The sequence below is a fragment of the Herpailurus yagouaroundi genome, unplaced genomic scaffold (genome assembly GCF_014898765.1).
Source record: "Herpailurus yagouaroundi ecotype Mexico unplaced genomic scaffold, PumYag 180, whole genome shotgun sequence".
Taxonomy (NCBI): Eukaryota; Metazoa; Chordata; class Mammalia; order Carnivora; family Felidae; genus Herpailurus; species Herpailurus yagouaroundi.
Window position 1 is genome coordinate 19674681 of NW_024412411.1, and position 19332 is coordinate 19694012.

At 37.4% G+C, this 19332-nt stretch overlaps 1 pseudogene; it reads right to left on the reverse strand.

The window, feature by feature from the left end:
* Positions 1 to 8795, reverse strand: part of LOC121039184 (uncharacterized) — a 30849-nt pseudogene extending 22054 nt beyond the window's left edge.
* Between the last annotated feature and the right edge of the window lie 10537 nt (positions 8796 to 19332).

Genomic DNA, 19332 nt, shown 5'->3' on the forward strand with positions numbered 1-19332 from the left:
CATACACACACACACACACACACACACACACACATAAAATCCATATAGGCTTGCCCTTGAAATATAGGCAGGTCAACACTAAACCATCTTGCACACCTAGAAATCTGATTTGAGGATTGACACAACAATCTGTACAATCTGAATCACAGAAGTCAGCAGGTACGCAGTGTGGAGAGGCGCACTGGGGGAGAGAGAAGCTGTGGAGTGCAGGGAATGGTGTTTGCTTGTAGAGAGAAGACGGAAACAGGGGGAGAGTATGGGAAAAGCACCCCACCCCCCAAAAAAACAGCCAGAGAGAATGTGGAAAAGTGGAAGTAGCTGCAGGGACTGAACAAAAAAGGGAGAAAGGAGAAAGGAAAGGGTTTAAATTCCATTAAGACTCTATAAACAGGGGAAGTGCAGAGTCTGAAACTCCACAGCTCGATACCTGGTGGTGCTCTGATGACAAGGACGAATCCCCAGGAACAGAGTGGGGTTTGGGAGGTCCTTAGGGCACATGGGGAGAAGTGGTTCTACTGCTGGAAGGACATTTGGTAGAGGCTGTGCAGTCACCAAACAGGCAAAGGTCCCAGTGGGCCCCAGAGACAACCACATTCTCTGGTGCTGGAACAAGGACATTAAGGGTAAAGCCTGGTGCCAGATGTGTGTTGTGATATTCCATAAACCCTGAAATGCTGCTGCTACACAATTGCGTGAACTTTTTCCGGGGTGGGCTGGCATCCAGCTGCAGTTTCTGGGCATCAGCAGCAGCATAGTCCTGCGAATGTTCCTGGGAGTGGGCGAGCACCCTGCCATTGCTCACTGAGACCCTCCCCTAGAAGGTCTCAGTGAGTCAAAGCCACAGTCCCTCAGAAGTGAGGGGCTGCGAAACAAAGTCCAGTTTGAGATAAAACTCAGGAGGGAGGTACCACCTGACAGCCTAATGGCTTAGTCACAGACAGTGTAGAAGCAGGGAGCAGACAGAAGCTGGAGACAAAGGAGGGATATTTGATTGCCAGTCGTGAAGAACAGAGTTCCTGATACTAGAGGAACTAGTAGCTGGATGACGCCAGCTGGGTAGCTGGGTGACGCCATTTTCACCCCTCTAATGTATGCCCATACATGCCTACATGCACCACAGGAATCCACTAAGCAGCGCCATCTAGTGGAGAAGGGAGCAGTTACACTAAACTCCACCCAACTGGGCCAACAGCGCTCTTGACAAACACAAGTCATTCCACCTGCTTAGTTTACAGACTATAAAGTGCTTCATAGATTGACTTCTACAGGAACTCAGATGTAATTTCAATGGTACTTCATTCTGTTTGCTGGTCCTTTTCAATTTTTTTTCTTTTTCTTTTCTATTCCTATTCTTGCATACAGAAAGAGAAAATATCTATTTTTTCCATTTTTATTAAAATTTTTCTTTAATTCTTTTCTACTATACTTTTTACTTTTGTGTAATTTTTTAAAATTCTATTTTATTTTCATCATTTCATTTTATTGTATTCATTTTTTCAAATGATCAAATGTTTTTCTTTTTGTTTCTTTTTTCTTTTTTTTTCCTTTCTTATCTTTCCCTTTTATCTCAAATCTATCTAGCTTCGTTCAACAACCAGACCAAAAAATACCTAGGATCTAGCATCCTTTATTTGATTTCTTTGTGTTGTTTTTAATTTTTTAATCAATTTTTTTTACATTTTTTTATTCTATTTCTTCCTCCAAAATGACGAAACAAAGGAATTCACCCCAAAAGAAAAAAGAGGAAGAAATGGCAGCCAGGGACTTAATCAACACAGATACAAGCAAGATGTCTGAACCAGAATTTAGAATCACAATAATAAGAATACTAGCTGGGGTTGAAAATAGATTAGAATCCATTTCTGTGGGTTGAAAGAAGTAAAAGCCAGTCAGAATGAAATAAAAAATGCTATAATGGAGATGCAATCTCAAATGGATGCCATGGTGGCAAATATGGATTAGGCACAGCAGCAAATCAGCAATACAGAGGACGAACTTATGGAGAATAATGAAGCAGAGAAAAAGAGGGAGACTAAGGCAAATGAGCATGAAATAAAATTTACAGAACTCAGTGACTCATTAAAAAGGAATAACATCAGAATGATAGGGGTCCCAGAAGATGAAGAGAGAGAAAGGGGGGTAGAAGGGTTATGTGAGCAAATCATAGCAGAAAACTTTCTTACCTGGGGAAAGACACAGACATCAAAATCCAGGAAGCACAGATGACTCCCATTAGATTTGACAAAAACTGACCATCACCAATGCATATCATAGTCAAATTCACAAAATACTCAGACAAGGAAAGAATCATGAAAGCAGCAGTGGAAAAAGTCCTTAACCTACAAGGGAAGACAGATCAGGTCTGCAGCAGACCTAGCCACAGAAACTTGGAAGGCCAGAAAGGAGTGGCAGGATATATCCAATGTACTGAATCAGAAAAATATGCAGCTAAAAATTCTTTGTTGAGCAAGACTGTCATTCAAAATAGAAGGAGAAATTAAAACTTTCCCAGACAAACAAAAATTAAGGAGTTTGTGACCACTAAACCAGCCTTGCAAGAAATTTTAAGGGAGACTCTCTGAGGGTAGAAAAGAAAAAAAAATCAAATAAACAAACAAAAAAACCCATAAGACCAAAAGCAACAAAGACTATGAAGGACCAGAGAACACCACAAGGAACTCTAATACTACAGGCGACATAATGACAATAAATACATTTCTCGCAGTACTCACTCTAAATGTGAATGCTCTAAACACTCCAATCAAAAGACATAGGGTAACAGAATGGATAAGAAAACAAGATCCATCTCTATTCTGTTTACAAGAGACCCACTTTAGACCTAAAGACACCTTCATATTGAAAGTAAGGGGATGGAGAACCATCTATCATGCTAATGGTCACCAAAAAGAAGCTGGAGTAGCCATATTGATAACACACAATCTAGATTTTAAAATAAAGGCTGTAACAAGAGATGAAGAAGGGCATTATATCATAATTGAGGGGTCTAGCCACAAAGAAGATCTAACAATTGTAAACATTTATGCTCCAAACATGGAAGACCCCAAGTATATAAGTCAATTAATCATAAACATAAAAAAAAACTTATCCATAATAATACCATAGTAGTAGGGGACTTCAATACACCACTTACAACAATGGACAGATCATCCAAGATTTTTTTTATTAGCGCCTATTCATTTCTGAGTGACAGAGTGACACGGAGCGCAAATGAGGGAGGGACAGAGAGAAAGGGAGACACAGATTGCAAGGCAATCTAAGCCATTAGCACAGAGCCTGATGCAGGGTTTGAATTCACGAACCATGAGATCACGACCTGAGCCGAAGTCAGACACTCAAGCAACTGAGCCACCCAGGCACCCCAATGGACAGATCACCTAAACAGAAAATCAACAAGGAAACAATGTCTTTGAATTACACACTGGACCAGATGGACTTAACAGATATATTCAGAACATTTCATCTTAAAGCAGTGGAATATACATTCTTCTCCAGTGCACATGGAACATTCTCCAGAATAGATCACATTCTGGGACACAAATCAGCCCTCCACAAGTACAAAAATATCAAGATCACACTGTACATATTTTCAGACCACACTGCTATGAAACTTGAAATCAACCACAAGAAAAAGTCTGGAAAGATAACAAATACTTGGAGACTAAAGAATATCCTATTAAAGAATGAATGGGCTAACCAAAAAATTAAAAAGGAAATTAAAAACTACATGGAATGCAATGAAAATGATAACACCACAACCCAAAACGCAACAAAGGTGGTTATAAGAGGGAAGTATATAGCAATCCAGGCCTTCCTGAAAAGGAAGAAAGTCTTCATATACACAATCTAAACTTATACCTAAAAGTGCTGGAAAAAGAACAGAAAATAAAACCCCAAACCAGCAGAATACAGGAAATAATAAAGATTGGAGCAGAAATCAATGCTTTCAGAGAAAAAAAACAAAAACAAAAACAAACAAACACAAGTAGAACAGATCAGAGAAACCAGAAGCTGGTTCTTTGAAAGAATTAACAAAATTGATCAAATTAATAGTTTGATCAAAAAGATGAAGAAAAGGACTCAAATAAATAAAATCAAGAATAAAAGAGGAGAGATCACAACCAACACAGCAGAAATAAAAACAATAAAAAGAGAATATTATGAGCAATTATACAACCAAAAAATGGGCAATCTGGAAGAAATGGACAAATTCATAGAAACATATAAACTATCAAAACTGAAACAGGAAGAAATAGAAAATTTGAACAGACTCACAACCAGTGAAGAAATCAAATTTGTAATGAAAAATCTCCCAAAAAACCAGAGTCCAGGGCCAGATGGCTTTCCATGGAAATTCTAGCAAACATTTAAGAAAGAATTAACACCTATTCTCTTGAAGCAGTTCAAAAAATAGACATGGAAGGAAAACTTCCAAACTCTTTCTGTAAAGCCAGCATTACCTCGATTCCAAAACCAGACAAAGACCCCCACTAAAAAGGGGAACTATAGACCAATCTCCCTGATGAACGTGGAAGAAAAAATCCTCAACAAGATATTAGCCAACCAGATCCAACAATACATTAAAAAAAAAATATTCACCACAACCAAGTGGGATTTATACCTGGGATCTGGGACTGGTTCTATATCCGCAATACAATCAGTGTGATACATCACATCAATAAAAGAAAGGACAAGAACCATATGATCCTCTCAATAGATGCAGAGAAAGCATTTGACAAAATACAGCAGCCTTTCTAGGTAAAAACCCTCAAGAAAGTAGGGATAGAAGGATCAGACCTCAAGATCATAAAAGCCATATATGAAAAACCCAATGCTAACATCGTCCTCAATGAGGAAAAACTGAAAGCTTTCCCCCTAATGTCAGGAGCAAGACAGGGATGTCCACTCTTGCCACTGTTATTAAACATAGTATTGGAAGTCTTAGCCTCAGCAATCAGACAACATAAAGGTATAGAAGGTATCCAAAAGGCCAGGAAGAAGTCAAACTTTCACTTTTCGCAAATGACACTCCATATGGAAAACCCAAAAGATTCTACCAAAAAACTGCTAGAACTGATCCATGAATTCAGCAAAGTCACAGGATATAAAACCAATGCACAAAAATGGGTTGCAATTCTATATTCCAATAATGAAGCAACAGAAAGTGAAATCTACATTTTCACTGCAATCCCTATCAAAATAACACCAGCATTTTTCAGAGAGCTAGAACAAACAATCCTAAAATTTGTATGGAACCAGAAAAGACCCTGAATAGCAAAACAATCTTGAAAAAGAAAACTGAAGCTGGAGGCCTCACAATCCCAGACTTCAAGACCTATTACAAAGCTGTAATCATCAAGACACTATGGTACTGGCACAAGAACAGACACTCAGATCAATGGAACAGAATTGAAAACCCAGAAATGGACCCAGAAGCATATGGCCAGCTAATCTTTGACAAAGCAGGAAAGAATATCCAATGGAATCAACACAGTCTCTTCAGCAAGTGGTGCTGAGAAAACTGGACAGCGACATGCAGAAGAAAGAACCTGGACCACTTTCTTACACCATACACAAAAACAAACTCAAAATGGATGAAAGACAGGAAGCCATCAAAATCCTCGAGGAGAATGCAAGCAAAAACCTCTTTGACCTCAGCCATAGCAACTTCTTACTCAAGACATCTCCAGAGGCAAGGGAAACAAAAGCAAAAATGAACTACTGGGACCTCATCAAGATAAAAAGCTTCTGCATAGCAAAAGTAACAATCAGCAAAACTAAAAGGCAACTGACAGGATGGGTGAAGATATTTGCGAACGACATATCAGATAAAGGGTTAGTATCCAAAATCCATAAAGAATTTATCAAACTAAGCACCCAAAAAACAAATAATCCAGTGAAGATATGGGCAAAAGACGTGAATGGACACTTCTCCGAAGAAGAGATCCAGATGGAAAGCCTTGACAGAATTTGAAAAACTATCATTTAGCAAACCCTAATGACATAATTCATTTAGGCAAAAGTTATCAATGGATGGTAAGATGAAATGTTGATAGAGAATTTCGCAATGAAGGGATAAAGCTGTCACCACCAGAACACACAGACCAACCTTAACCTCACTAATAGTGGGGCAACCTGACACTGTGCCTCATGCTGTGATGCAATCTCAAGTACATGGCCTCATTCATTTGGAAAAAATCCAATCAAGACTTTTAAGCTATTTTCTAATTTACAAAAAATTAAAAAAAAAAAAGAAAGAAAGGAAAAGAAAAAAAGGGTGAGAGAGAAAGGAGAAACAAGTGAAAGCACAATGTAGCAGTCAAATTCCTCCTGTGAGGCATTCTACAGCAAAATGACCATATACACTCAGTACATCATTAGTATGGTAAAATATGGAGGTGTCAATAGAGAGAGGCACAGCTCCAAATTAAAGGAGAGTAAAGAGAAATAATGGGGCTCCTGAGTGGCTCAGTCAGTTAAGAGTCTTACTCCTGATTTTGGCTCAGGTCATGATCTTGCAGTTTGAGCCCTGTGTCAGGGTCCACACTAATGGTGCAGAGCCTGCTTAGGATTTTGTTTTTCTCCTCTCTCTCTCTGCCCCTCCCCTTCCTCTCTTTCCGTTTCTTTCTCTCGAAATAAATAAACTTTTTTTTTAAAAAAAGAGAGAAATAATAATCAAATACAATGTTTGTAATGGATTTGAATTCTCAGTCCAATATGATAGCTGTAAAAGATCATATTTAAAAAAGGAAGTTTAATAAAAACTAAATAGTACATATACCAAAGAAACACTAACTTTGTTGAGTGGAGTAATAGCTTCTAGAGTTACATACTCAGCAAGGAGAAGTGATATAATACAAGATCTGAGATTTGCACTTATTTCAGCAATAAATAAATAAATAAATAAGCACCCAAAAGTGAGATGGGTAGATAGAATTGTAAGCATGGCAGCTTCTTAATACTTATTAAATATGATTGATGGGTATATGAGTGTTCAGTGCACTATCCTCTCCACTTTTATGTGTATTTGGATATTTTCATATAAAATATATAATAAAATTGTAGATTATTAAATATTAGATCCTGTCATCCTCTTCCTTAAAGGCCCCCAATGAGTTTGTGTTAGGATGAAAAGAAATTTAAAGTCCTGGCCTGTGGCCTCCTTCCTAAGTTTACCTGCCATACTCCTTTACTCACCAGCCTCTCCAGGTATCCCAGTCTCTGTATTTTCCTTCAAACACAACCGAGCATGGTTTCTTCTTAGGGGAGAAGTTTAATATCAAACATTTAAATACATTTAAATGAAACTGGTAGATTATTTTTAAAAATAAGAGACACAGGATTTGAAAGAAGAGTCCCAGAAGACCTCAGATCAATTTTGTTCCTTATTTCTTTCCATCTTTCATTGTCTCTCAGACCCAAAGAGTGATGCTCCTGCTTCTCTTTAAAAACACTGACTCACTAAGCAGATTTTTTAAAGCACAGACATGGTTAGGAGTAGAAAAGGTAAACAGATTTTTGTCAGTGACATAGAAATAACTATCATCCAAAAATCCAGGTTAACATCTTGAATAATGGGCATAGTTTATTATTGGGTTTGGGGTATTTGAATTAAAAAATTCTGATGTACCTTGAAATATATTTTAAACAAAGATGGTAGCAAGTGTTTTGAGCCCATGACCCAGTGCATGTCCCCAGATGTACACCATTCAGAGGCCTAGAGTTATCTATGCCAGTGCATCTGGGAAACTAGACCTACAACATATACTCTTCTCCAAGAAATGAAAAGATATGGGAATGAAAATTGTCAGTGACATTTAGAAGTAATCTCTTAAATACCGTGATAACTCTTGAAATGGATAGACTAGAAAGCTTATGTAACAATGAGTGCACAAACATGAGATCTCAGCTCTGACTGCTTGTAAGGTCTGATATTCCATATAGCATTATAATTGCTTTACATTTCTCCTCATTTGCCACATGCCCTAAAAAAAAATCAATAGAAGAGATTTGCTGTAGCAGGGGTTAAGGAACTTGCTCTTACTGATTGAATTACTCCATGAGAATCTACCTCCTCAAGCTATTATAAAACCAAGTTAATAACATTGACTAAGTGACAACTGTATATGAGGCAACTTTGCGATTCATATTATTATAACCCACTTTTCTTTTGGGAAAAATGTTTTTCAGCTCTTCTTTGATATTCTCTGATAAAATAACACATTTTTCTCAAATTAAAATGAATGAGAGATGTAGCTATGACACTTCTCTCCCATTTTTTTTAAATTAAATTGCCATATTGCTAAAGTTCTAATTCGCTTTAATTAAATAACCATTAAAAGGATTCAAGTTGACTATTCAAAAAATCTAACAGATGTGAAACGGATTTGTTAATCTGGAGATCAGCACTAATGGCCATGTCATTACTGTCATTTGTATTCATTTGCCATTTAAAATTAGAGGACTGTCCACTGCAGTTGGAATCCGAGTGGCACATACCCCACTTTATAGGCTCCTGTGTAACTGACAGTTGGACCTGCAAAGAAACTGACAATTTTTCTTCTCTTTGACATCACTCAGCATATGGGGCCCAAAGATTTTTGTGGGTTTTTGCTTCAACATCGAAAGTAACAGCAAAGCTATAAAAATATTTATCTGCCCACTGTTAAATGTCTGTAATGGAGCCAGAGACCTTACCTGCCATAATTACTGAAAATCTGTCTACGAGCAATCTGTGGACTAGCATGGTACAGGCTTTGAGCCTTCCCCAAAGCCATGCTATTCTTTGTAAATACAACCAAAGTGGATTTATAGAAGGGTTCAGTGTCCCCAGCAAGACTGAATTCTTACCCTTGGCAGCAGTTAAAGGATGGAGAAGGGAAAAACACCCCAGGTTTTATTTAAATCCTGATTTCTACTAGTCTGTACAAGCTTAGCTAGAGATAGACAGGTGAATCATTTCATTTGGATCACCCAATAAGATGAAAAAGATTTTCAAATTTACTTTTATTGATTGTGGGTAGGTCAGGAGTTTACATGGATGTCCACCTAGACGGTCAATTGAGTTTTTAATCATGAATTGGTGTGGGACTGCTGCTTGCATTGAATCATGGGGATTCCCTTTTTCAAGTTCCCATATGGATTTCATATACGAAATCTAATGGTGTTTGTAAGAGCTAGATTTTAAAGTCAGAACTAGAGTTTGAATCCTAGTTCTACTATTTTCCAGTAGTATATTTTGGGGGCCTTAACTTCTGCAAGCTCTGTTTTCTCGTTTGTAAAATGGGAATGATAAGCACAAATAACTGTATGGTTGCCATAAAAATGAAGTAAAAAATGTATATGAAACTGTTAACCTGTGCTTCTTCAATTGTTTAGTTGTTCAATAGAACTGAGTTATTTTTTTTAATCCTCACATATTCATCTAATAAAAGAGAAGAAATCCTGCCTTTTCATCAAAAAGAAGTCCCAAGTCTTCTCCTCAGTAGTATCTTCACTATCTTAGGAATAAAAGAATCTCTTTTATCTGCAGGTATCTCTGAAAGAATATGTCCTTCCTTCTTCTGATAATATCTTAGGGGGGGTTGCTCATTTTGTTTTGTTGTTTAGTTTTGTTTATCTTCTGTACTTGTAGCCAAGCATCTCAGGGATACCCACCTTACTTCCAGCTCTAGAGTTGGTCTGTTTAGATTAAAGGTAGAAGAACATGAAGCAATACGGTATAGAGATTGAGTACAGATTCAATTACTTGACCTGGCTGATTCACATGCTCGTTTCCTGACTCTGAGAAAATTATTTAACCTCTCCCTTTCTTCATTTCTTCAGCTTTAAAATGGTGAGTAATAATAATAGCCATATTGTAGTTAGATTTTGGAGAATTAAACCCATTTGAAGCACACAGAACACTGTCTGCAGCCAGTAAGTGCTCCATGATTGTTGCCAGTGTTACTAGGTAACCCATCCCTCCTACTTACACATGAGTCAGAAGTGGGCACTTGACCCATTTATGGACAACAAAATAAGAAGGAATATCTGTTGGGAAGTCTGAGTGGGAAGTTACTTCGCTACTGACACTGAATCACATGAAGAAAGAATCCCTTATTTTCCCTCTACACATTGTCACTTGTGGCTATAACACTTGTAGCCATCTTGCTCCTAGTATGAGATTAAAGGCAATTACTGAGGTTCAGGGGTATAAAAAAGCTTGTTACACCTGCCCAGATAGTGCATCTCCTTAGACTTTAACTCCATTTCAGCTGGGGTTTCTATCCTAATTTAAATATAAAGTCTGTGCTATTGTCACAGGCTCTCTTGCATTTTATCGTTTGTGTATAATTTCTACCCCCTCCATTCTTACTCCCACAACCAGTAGCTTGAAAACTCTCTGAAAGAAGGAAGAATGGCCTGGTAAATGTGCACAGGCTTTGGAACCGGATAGCTTTGGGTAGATATTTTGTCTCTACCACTTCTATGCTATAAAATCTTGAAAGATTTACTTAAGCTTTCTGAACTCCAGTTTCTTCATTTCCATGTTGAGGAAAATAAGGTCTACTTTTCAAGGTTTTCTGGTAATGAGATGATGTATATGCAAAATGTCTACAAGTGCTTGCCCCTGATTTGGCACTCAATAAATGTCATTTCTATTTTGCCTTGTCCCTTATAATTTGCATCCTTTTCTGCCTTACTTCTGGTAGGTACTCAACAAATACTATCCCTTGCAGCCAGAGTTGCTGTTTCTAATTTTTGCATTAAGACTGCAATAATAGCATTATCAATTTAGGAGCATCTTTCTGTAACATATGTGAAGCCAGGTATCAATGAGGCCAGTGTAGACAAGAGTGAGGATGCAGTTCCAGACATTTCTTTTTTTCTTTTTTCTTTTTCCTTATTTTTTTCTTGAGAGAGAGAGAGAGAGAGAGAGAGAGAGAGAGAGCGAGCGAGCAGGGGAAAGGGGCAGAAGGAGAGAATCTTAAGCAGACTCCATGCTTAGCACAGAGCCTGATGTGGGGCTTGATCCCATGACCCTAGGATCATGACCTGAGCTGAAATCAAGACTCAGACGCTCAACCAACTGAGGCACCCAGGTGCCCCCCCAGACATTTCATAATGTCATGCTCCCTCCTGGCCACATATCTGAATCCTCCCTAGCAATCAAGGCCCACTTCCAATCTTTTCTCCTTGGTGAAACTTTCCCTGGATCTTTGATCCACAATTCCCTCCCCTGGGAATTCTGGAGTTGCTACACTCTCATTTACAACCTAGCAGTTTGTGTCAGTTTGTTAGACATCTATTAACTTGTGTACAACTTATATTCACAACTAGACAAATTTGAAGGCACATTATCACTTTGATTTCTAGCTCCTGATTGTACTTAGTGATAGTTATTTACTTATTCAGCAATAATAATTGTCATATGTAGAGAGCTTTCCTAATTAAAGTTACTACTGTATCTACTACTGGTGAGGGTTATCACTATTTAGTAAATGAGGAAACAGACTCAGAGGGAATAAGCAACCTGTTTATGATTATACATCTAACTAGAATCCTAGTTGTTCTCCAGGGAACTTGGCCTGGTGGATGGTTCACTGACTTGACTTCAGACATACCACATTCCCATGCACTCTTAATTCCCAATTCAGAGAAGTATGATAGAATGCAAGTTAAAGGGAATGATGTTGAATCCATTCTAATTATTTTCAGTCAATGATTTACAAACTTCGCTACTTTATTAGTCACAAGAAATTATTTATGATTTAGCTTGCAAATGATGGCAACATACCGATGCTTCACCACATCTGTTTTGCAAACCATTGCTCTAGAGCACATAGGCTGGGCACAAGAATTTCTGTCTGCGAATTAGGAGGAGAAGCTAATGTCTGGCATCTACAAGAGAAAGCCATGCTTTACTTTTTACTAACTTTGCCATTCTTGGGGCTTTCCATCCATTTGATTGATTTTCTTTTGAAAGCCAATTATGCATTGGTGAGAATTCTCCAAATGTCCAGGTGACATTATAAGATAGTAAAAAAATAGTCAAAATTAACCAGGAATTGATGATCAAAAACCCTATTGATATAATAATCACAAAATACTGCTGGAGCTCAAGCCAAGATTCTGTTTATCTTAATTACTCATGGGTGCGGGACGATGGAGGACCCATTACTACACAAGCTTTCGTGATTGCTGCAGCAGGGGAAGAGGACATGGTAGGTTGCACAGTGGCTCTTTGTGCATTTGCACAAGTGACGTCTACAGTCCTGTTCACATGGAATAGGCCAAAGCAAGTCATGAGGCCTCACCTAACTTCAAAGGTTATGCAAAGGCTATTTGTGAACAGCCCTAATGAATATCACAAAGACACGTCCAGTTTCAAAACTCTTCCTATTATAAGCTGTACAGAAATCAAGAAGGCCAACAACCAAGGTTATCATTATAACCTTTAATTATATTATTCAATATTACAATAATATTTAATTATAATATATTTAATAATATAATAATTATAATATTTAACTATATTATAACCTTGGTTATAATAATAACAAATATTTGACATATATGCATTTATATATTAAAACTGGAAGTTATTATATAACTATATATATAGTATACATGTATATATGTGTATATATGTGTATATATAAAGTTTCTACTTCCCATTCTCTAGACGCTCCAACACACACACACACACACACACACACACACACACACACACACACACATTTATTTGCTCTTCAGCTCCTTACAAATGGCATCATTCTCTGCCTCACTTATCTTACATCACTTCTACTTTATTCAGCATTTGTAACCACAGCTACTTTCTTTCAGTTCGTTGGATACATCACGCTACTTTCTGCTTTAGACCCTGTACGTCTAAAGCATTGCCTCACCCAGAATGCTCTTTACACATACATTCATCTAGCTGATCACTGTCCACCTTCAAAGACAAACGTTGAGTTTTTCTCCACAGAAGGTTTTCTTAGTTTCTAAAACTAGATTATGTTGCTCTAACTTTTTCATTGAAATGTTTTTTTGAATGTCACTTTTCACAACAGTGAGTACCTGACAATTATGTGGATAGCTAACATTCTATCTCCTTCTGCACTTAAAAATAATTTGCCACAACATGTCCAGTATCTAGGACAATACCTGGTACAAAATTATGTGTTAAATATTTTGCTGAACTAACCAAGATTTCTTGGCCACCTATGAATGCTCTTTCTTTCAGAATTAAATCTCAGATAGATCTTGGTCCTTCCCTTGGCTTCTGGTCTTATAAAAGAAACTATCTAAGCAATTAGAATGGGGTTTCGGAGATACTGACAGCTAAGTTTCCCCTTGAACCTAGTGACAGGAATTTCAGGTGATTAGGGCTTTATATTGTATTTCACCAGAGTAAGTTTCAAATGATTTATACTCTCAAGCCCTCAGGATAGACACAACAGGATTACATTTCCCTGTTCTTTTTTTCATTCTCCCAACATTTGGCAAAAGATTCAGAGTATCACCATAACTACCAACTCCCCCGTCTCTTTCACGGCTGGGCGCGGAATTGCTGTATTCACTTTAAAATCTAATCCCAGGATTTATACAGTCCCTGACCTCTTCCTATGCATTTCATTCTGCTGATCTCACAAAATCCAGCTTGGGGTGGGTTCCTGGGCTTCTTGATTTTCTTCTCTAGAGAATGTCCTTGTTACATTGTAACTCTCAAACCATAGTACAGACAGCTGTGCTTCTCTCTAAATTTTAAATGTATTGAGCAAATTCCTATGCTAAACAAATTCAAAAGCAGCAATATGGCAAGATTTTATTAGATAGCACAGGACAGACTCTTCCCTACTTCCTCTGAAAAAGACAAACAAATGAGAACTGAATTTAATATGTTATGTTCCTGGCATTGATTTGCCCATCTAGTCTACTTCCTTCCATCTTCCTTTTTACTTTGCTGTTTTACTTAATATCACTAAAATAATTTTCTCTGGGTTAAATTTTGTTAACCCAATCACAAATAATGAACTGCAGGAATTTTTCTGTGTATACAAATTAGGTAATGCAAAGCTTCTTGCATCACCTCAAAGTCCAAAATCTAACCTAACATCTCAAGCCCCCAGTTCCAATGACTACTTACCTTTGATCACATAGAACTTGTTCAGAGTGAGTGGTTAGTCACTTGATTGCTCTCTAAAGACCTCATTCCTTTCTCTGTCACTGGCTTGGTTTTCTCTTTGGTCTTTTGATTGTGGCCTTGTCTCAACATCATTTAAAAACAGTCATTTAAACATGTAGTTGACATTGAGAGAGAAAATCTTATATTTGTCGAACAAGAGAAAAAGTGTATCCTACAGAGAATATACATCCATCTCCAGTTTGGAGACATGGCTGCCAGGAAGCCAGGAACTGTCCATCATCAGCCCTTAGGGAGGTCCTGCCAGCTTTGACTCTGTGACTTTCCTCTTTTTGAGCTCCATAACTGCTAACCAACAGTGTTGTGTCTCATGTACCTTCTCTTTTTCATATAATTTAATGCCGTTAGTTTTATGGGAGCCAACGGTGACTATGGCTATGCATATTTATTCAAAGTGGCCTACATAAAATGATTCATATTTCTTTTTTATAGTTTACTTTATTAGAACTATATTAGTTTTTCACTTCTTAGATCTTCATGGGGAAAGAGGTGATGGTTGAAGTAAAGGTAGATGGGAATAAAATTGGAAAATCTGAGTATTTTATTGTTTTCTTCACTGATATTGTTACAACCTCAATCAACTACCACCTAAACTATTGCAACAGCCTCTTAAACTACAGTAACTTCTCTTTACTTTTTACATTTTATTTTATTGTGTAAAGTATGCACACACGAGATCTAACCTTTTAAGAAAGTTTTAATTGTAAAATATAGTATTGTTAATTAAGGGACAATGCACAGATCTCTAGAACTTACGCATGGTGCATAACTCAGACTTTATGTCCACTGATTAGCTAAAATAGCCTCTCTTGCTAAAGGCTATCCTATAAAAATATTGACCTTTGTAAAGCATCTCCCCAATCTAGTCATTTCGTTGCTCAAAAACCTTTTCTGGATGACTGTTAGCTACTGCAGTCGTTTTCAAATGTTGTTCCTAGACCAATAGCATCAGTATCACCGAAGAATTTGGTAGAAATACAAATTCTCAGATTCTACTCTAGCTCTACTCAATCAGAAACTCAGGGGTGGGGCCCAGCAATCTGTCTCGGCAAGCCCTGTAGATGATTCCAATGCTCACCCAAGTATGAGAACCACTAGACCAACGCATAATCTAAATTGCTAAAAATGCCATTTAATTCCTAAGTGGCAATGATATCAACCCACATTCCAGCTTCATTCCACAAACCATACGATGCGTTTCCCAAGCACTGATAAAATGACAAGACTTTCTACTTCTAACATACGCAGTGTCTTTTCTCCTGTCCTACATTTTGCTTAAACTATTCCTTTGCTATGAGATTTCCTCACCACACCCTCTCTTAAAACCACCAGTAGCAATAACTTTGCTTCTGTACATTTTATTCTTCAAAGCCCTGTCTGAAAAGTGCCTTCCTTTTTAAGACTTTCCTGATGCCCCCTCCATCAAACATGATCTTTTCCTCATTTTCATCTTCAAAATCCCTTTATGGCACGCATTGCACTTTAGATTCTAAAATGTCTTACTTCCATTGTTGTTACCATATCCAGAAGGTTCTGACATGTAGACCTGCATCCTATCCACCTGGATTCTGCTGCAGTGATTTGCACATAGGGCAGATCAGTTGCAAGTATCTTTTTTTTTCTACATAGAATATTTCTCTATAAGCCCGTTTTGACAACTTCAGACCTGGTACTTCCTGCAAGCCATGTACTCTCCTCGTGAGTCACATTTTCTAGAACTCTCCATTAAGTTGCAGTGGAATGGAATACACCCTGAGTTTAGATTTTACAGACCTGCTTTCAAATTCCAGACTCATAGCCCCTTGCTGGTGACTTCAGGAAAGTTCCGTACTTCTCTGTATCTCATTTTTTTAAGTTCATATACTTATTTTGAGAGAGAGAGGAGAGAGAGAGAGAGAGAGAGAGAATCTCAAGCAGGTTCTTCACTGTCAGCACAGAGCCTGATGCAGGGCTGAAACTCACTAACCACGAGATCATGACCTGAGCCAAAATCAAGAGTCAGACACTTAACCTACTCAACTACCCAGACACCCCTCTGCATCTCATTTCTAAAATGGGGCTAATATTACCTACCTCATAGAATTATTGTGAAGATTATATTCCACATAATATACATAAATCATGTAAACAAATAATAGCTACTATTATAAAATGTTCACCTAAAGCCATAGAACCTAATGATTATCGAAGTTCACATAACTGATAAATAACGGAGACAGAATTGGAAATTACATATTACTTTTGTACTTTGTTTCTGTCTTCTGCGTAGAAAAGAAAAGTGGGGGTCGGTGCGGGGGAGGGTGGGGAATAAAATGCAGGCTAAATATTACCTCAGGCTAAAGAGTATCTGAGTCAGAACACAGGCTGCACTAAAGGTGGTTCTTCCAAACATCACTGAATAGTTGATAATTCTCTTAGCCATTCTCATAAATGAACATACACAATAGGACACTTTTCCACATCTACAAAACCATCATAAGATATACACACCTAGGGGCACCTGGGTGGCTCAGTCAGTTAAGCGTCTGACTTTGGTTCAGGTCATGATTTCATGGTTTGTGAGTTCGAGCCCCGTGTCAGGCTCTGTGCTGACAGCTCAGAGCCTAGAGCCTGCTTCGGATTCTGTGTCTTCCTCACTCTGCCTCTCCCCAACTCTCACTCTGTCTCTGTCTCTCAAAAAATAAATAATAAAAATATTAAGATATATACACCTAAAATGACTTCCTCATGATCAAGTGGCTAACTCTTATCTCCTAGGTTCTCACCTAGGCACTAGCATCCCTGTCCAGCGCTATATACTTACCTTGCTTACTCCAAGATAATGTACTTCCCCTCCCCTCTGAACATGATTTCCATGGCTACCTACCACACTTCAGTGAAATAGGCTTTCCAAATAATGGAACAGATATAAAACAGACTTTGGAACATGTTACAGACTGCTTTGGTAACTTATTTGACAATAAACATCAATGTTTACTTAAATAAATCTTCAAGGGGAAATGCATCAGTCCTCTGAATGTGTGTGCATGTGTGTTTATATGAAAAGTTTTATCAGAATCTGCAACTGTCAAATTCTAATTTTAATGTCTAATGGAGTTTCTCACTATACTATTATATGGCCTCTGAAAGTCACTAAGAGAAATCAATAAGGATCCTCTCCCAATTACATCATGTTACTTGTATTGTGTTCTGTTCTTCTTAATGAAATCAGACATTTCTGAGATGTTGATTAGTTCTGCCTTGTATCATTTTTCCTTCAGTATTTTTTGTCAATGAGATTTTGAATTATATATTTAGAAATTACTTAATTTGCTTCTAACCTTTTTATTCACAGCTAGCTATGGCTACGATCAGTGACTATAATTGTACATATTTGATTCATCATGTATATATTGTAGTTCAGCTCACTGTTATACAAGTATATTGAAAAGTTAAAATCTATCCTAAAATTGGACTTCTCTTGCATGGCAGATATAAGAATAAGAGGATGGCAGAAGTCTAAAGGATTTCCGTCTTGGTCTGAATATATGTGTGTGTGTATGAGAGAGAGAGAGAGACAGAGAAGGAGGGAAGGAAGGAGGGACGGAGGAAGATGGAGAGGGATATCACTATGGTTTCTCCAATTTTGTGACATTGAAGGACTTGAAAGAGAAATGTCAATTAACACTGTAGCAGTAGTTAGCCACTGTTGCATAACAAATCACCCTGAAATTTAGTGTAGCTGTAAGCAACAATTATTCATTATTATTAATATGTCTACACATTTTGGGGGAGGATGTTGGTTGAGCTAAGCTGGGTTCACCTAAATGGCTCTACTTCAAGCCATAGATCTAGCTGAATTTGGTTTCTTTCAGAAGTTTAGGCTCAGGGTTACTTCATATCTGATCATTTGGGCCCCTGATGAAGAGGTAGAAATCTTCAGTGTGTGACTTTTCATGAAGGTGAAAATCAAGAGTGAAAGCAGAAACACATGAGTCTTTTAAGGTCTGAGCTCAAAGCTGGAACATTGTCATTTCTACCTCATTCTGTTGGTCAAAGCAAGTCTCATGAGAAAATCAAACTCAAGGGATGGGGAGACATTTTCTGCTCCTTTAGTTGGAGGCACTACAAGTTTCATGACAAAGGGTGTGGATAAAGGGAGTGTTAAAGAATTGAGACCAGTAATGCAATCTGCCACATGTTCTCTTATATTTACATAATGATGTTAAGTATTTAATTTGCCTAAAATATATCTTTTTCCTAAATATGGTTATTAGGCCATCCTTAATAGGGACTCATTGTTTCATAAACCCAATAGCTGTCCCTGAAAGCTATTTGGTTAAAAAAAATGGCTGCAATCTTCCATTGGTGAAAGGAAGATAAATTACATGGAGCATTTATCCTCCTTCGCTCCCTCAGAGCAGATATCCTATCTTATGCTCTTTTCTAGAAGTATAGCTCTACTAGTGAGGAATTAGAAGCCAGATCTTTTAAATAGCTTGAGGCTTATTTAAATGTATCAGGTAACAACATAGAGGCCTGGTTTCAAATATTGGTCCTGTCACTTACCAATCATGTGACCTTGATTATTTAGACCCTCTGGCTTCAGAGTCTTCATTTATAAAATGTATGTTCTGATACCTACTTGGCAGATTGATATAAGGATTAATGAGATAATTTTATAAAACACCTGGAATAATACCTAGTACATAGTAGTATTCAATAAAGATAAATGTTCTTAGGCTGAAGTGAACTTGACCTATCATGAGCAACTATGAAGAGTGTGTACTGATATTAATGTAGCAGGCACAAAATTTGAAGCCATCTTAAGCATATAATGATACAATTTCCTTTTATTTTTATTAATGTCATTGATGTCATTTATTCTATAAATGTATATGGACTGCCTTCTATGCACCATGTACTATGTTCTAAGAATTGCAGACACAACAAAGAATGAAATGGACCAAAAAATCTTGCCCTCAAAGCAGAAAAGACAGGTAATAAGCAATATATGCATATGTTCATATACATATTTTTATATATATGCATATATCTAACTAATATACACACATAATAATTATATTATTTATTTTACCATTTCCATGTACAAATCAGTGCATGATTTGTATGGATACCTGCCAAGA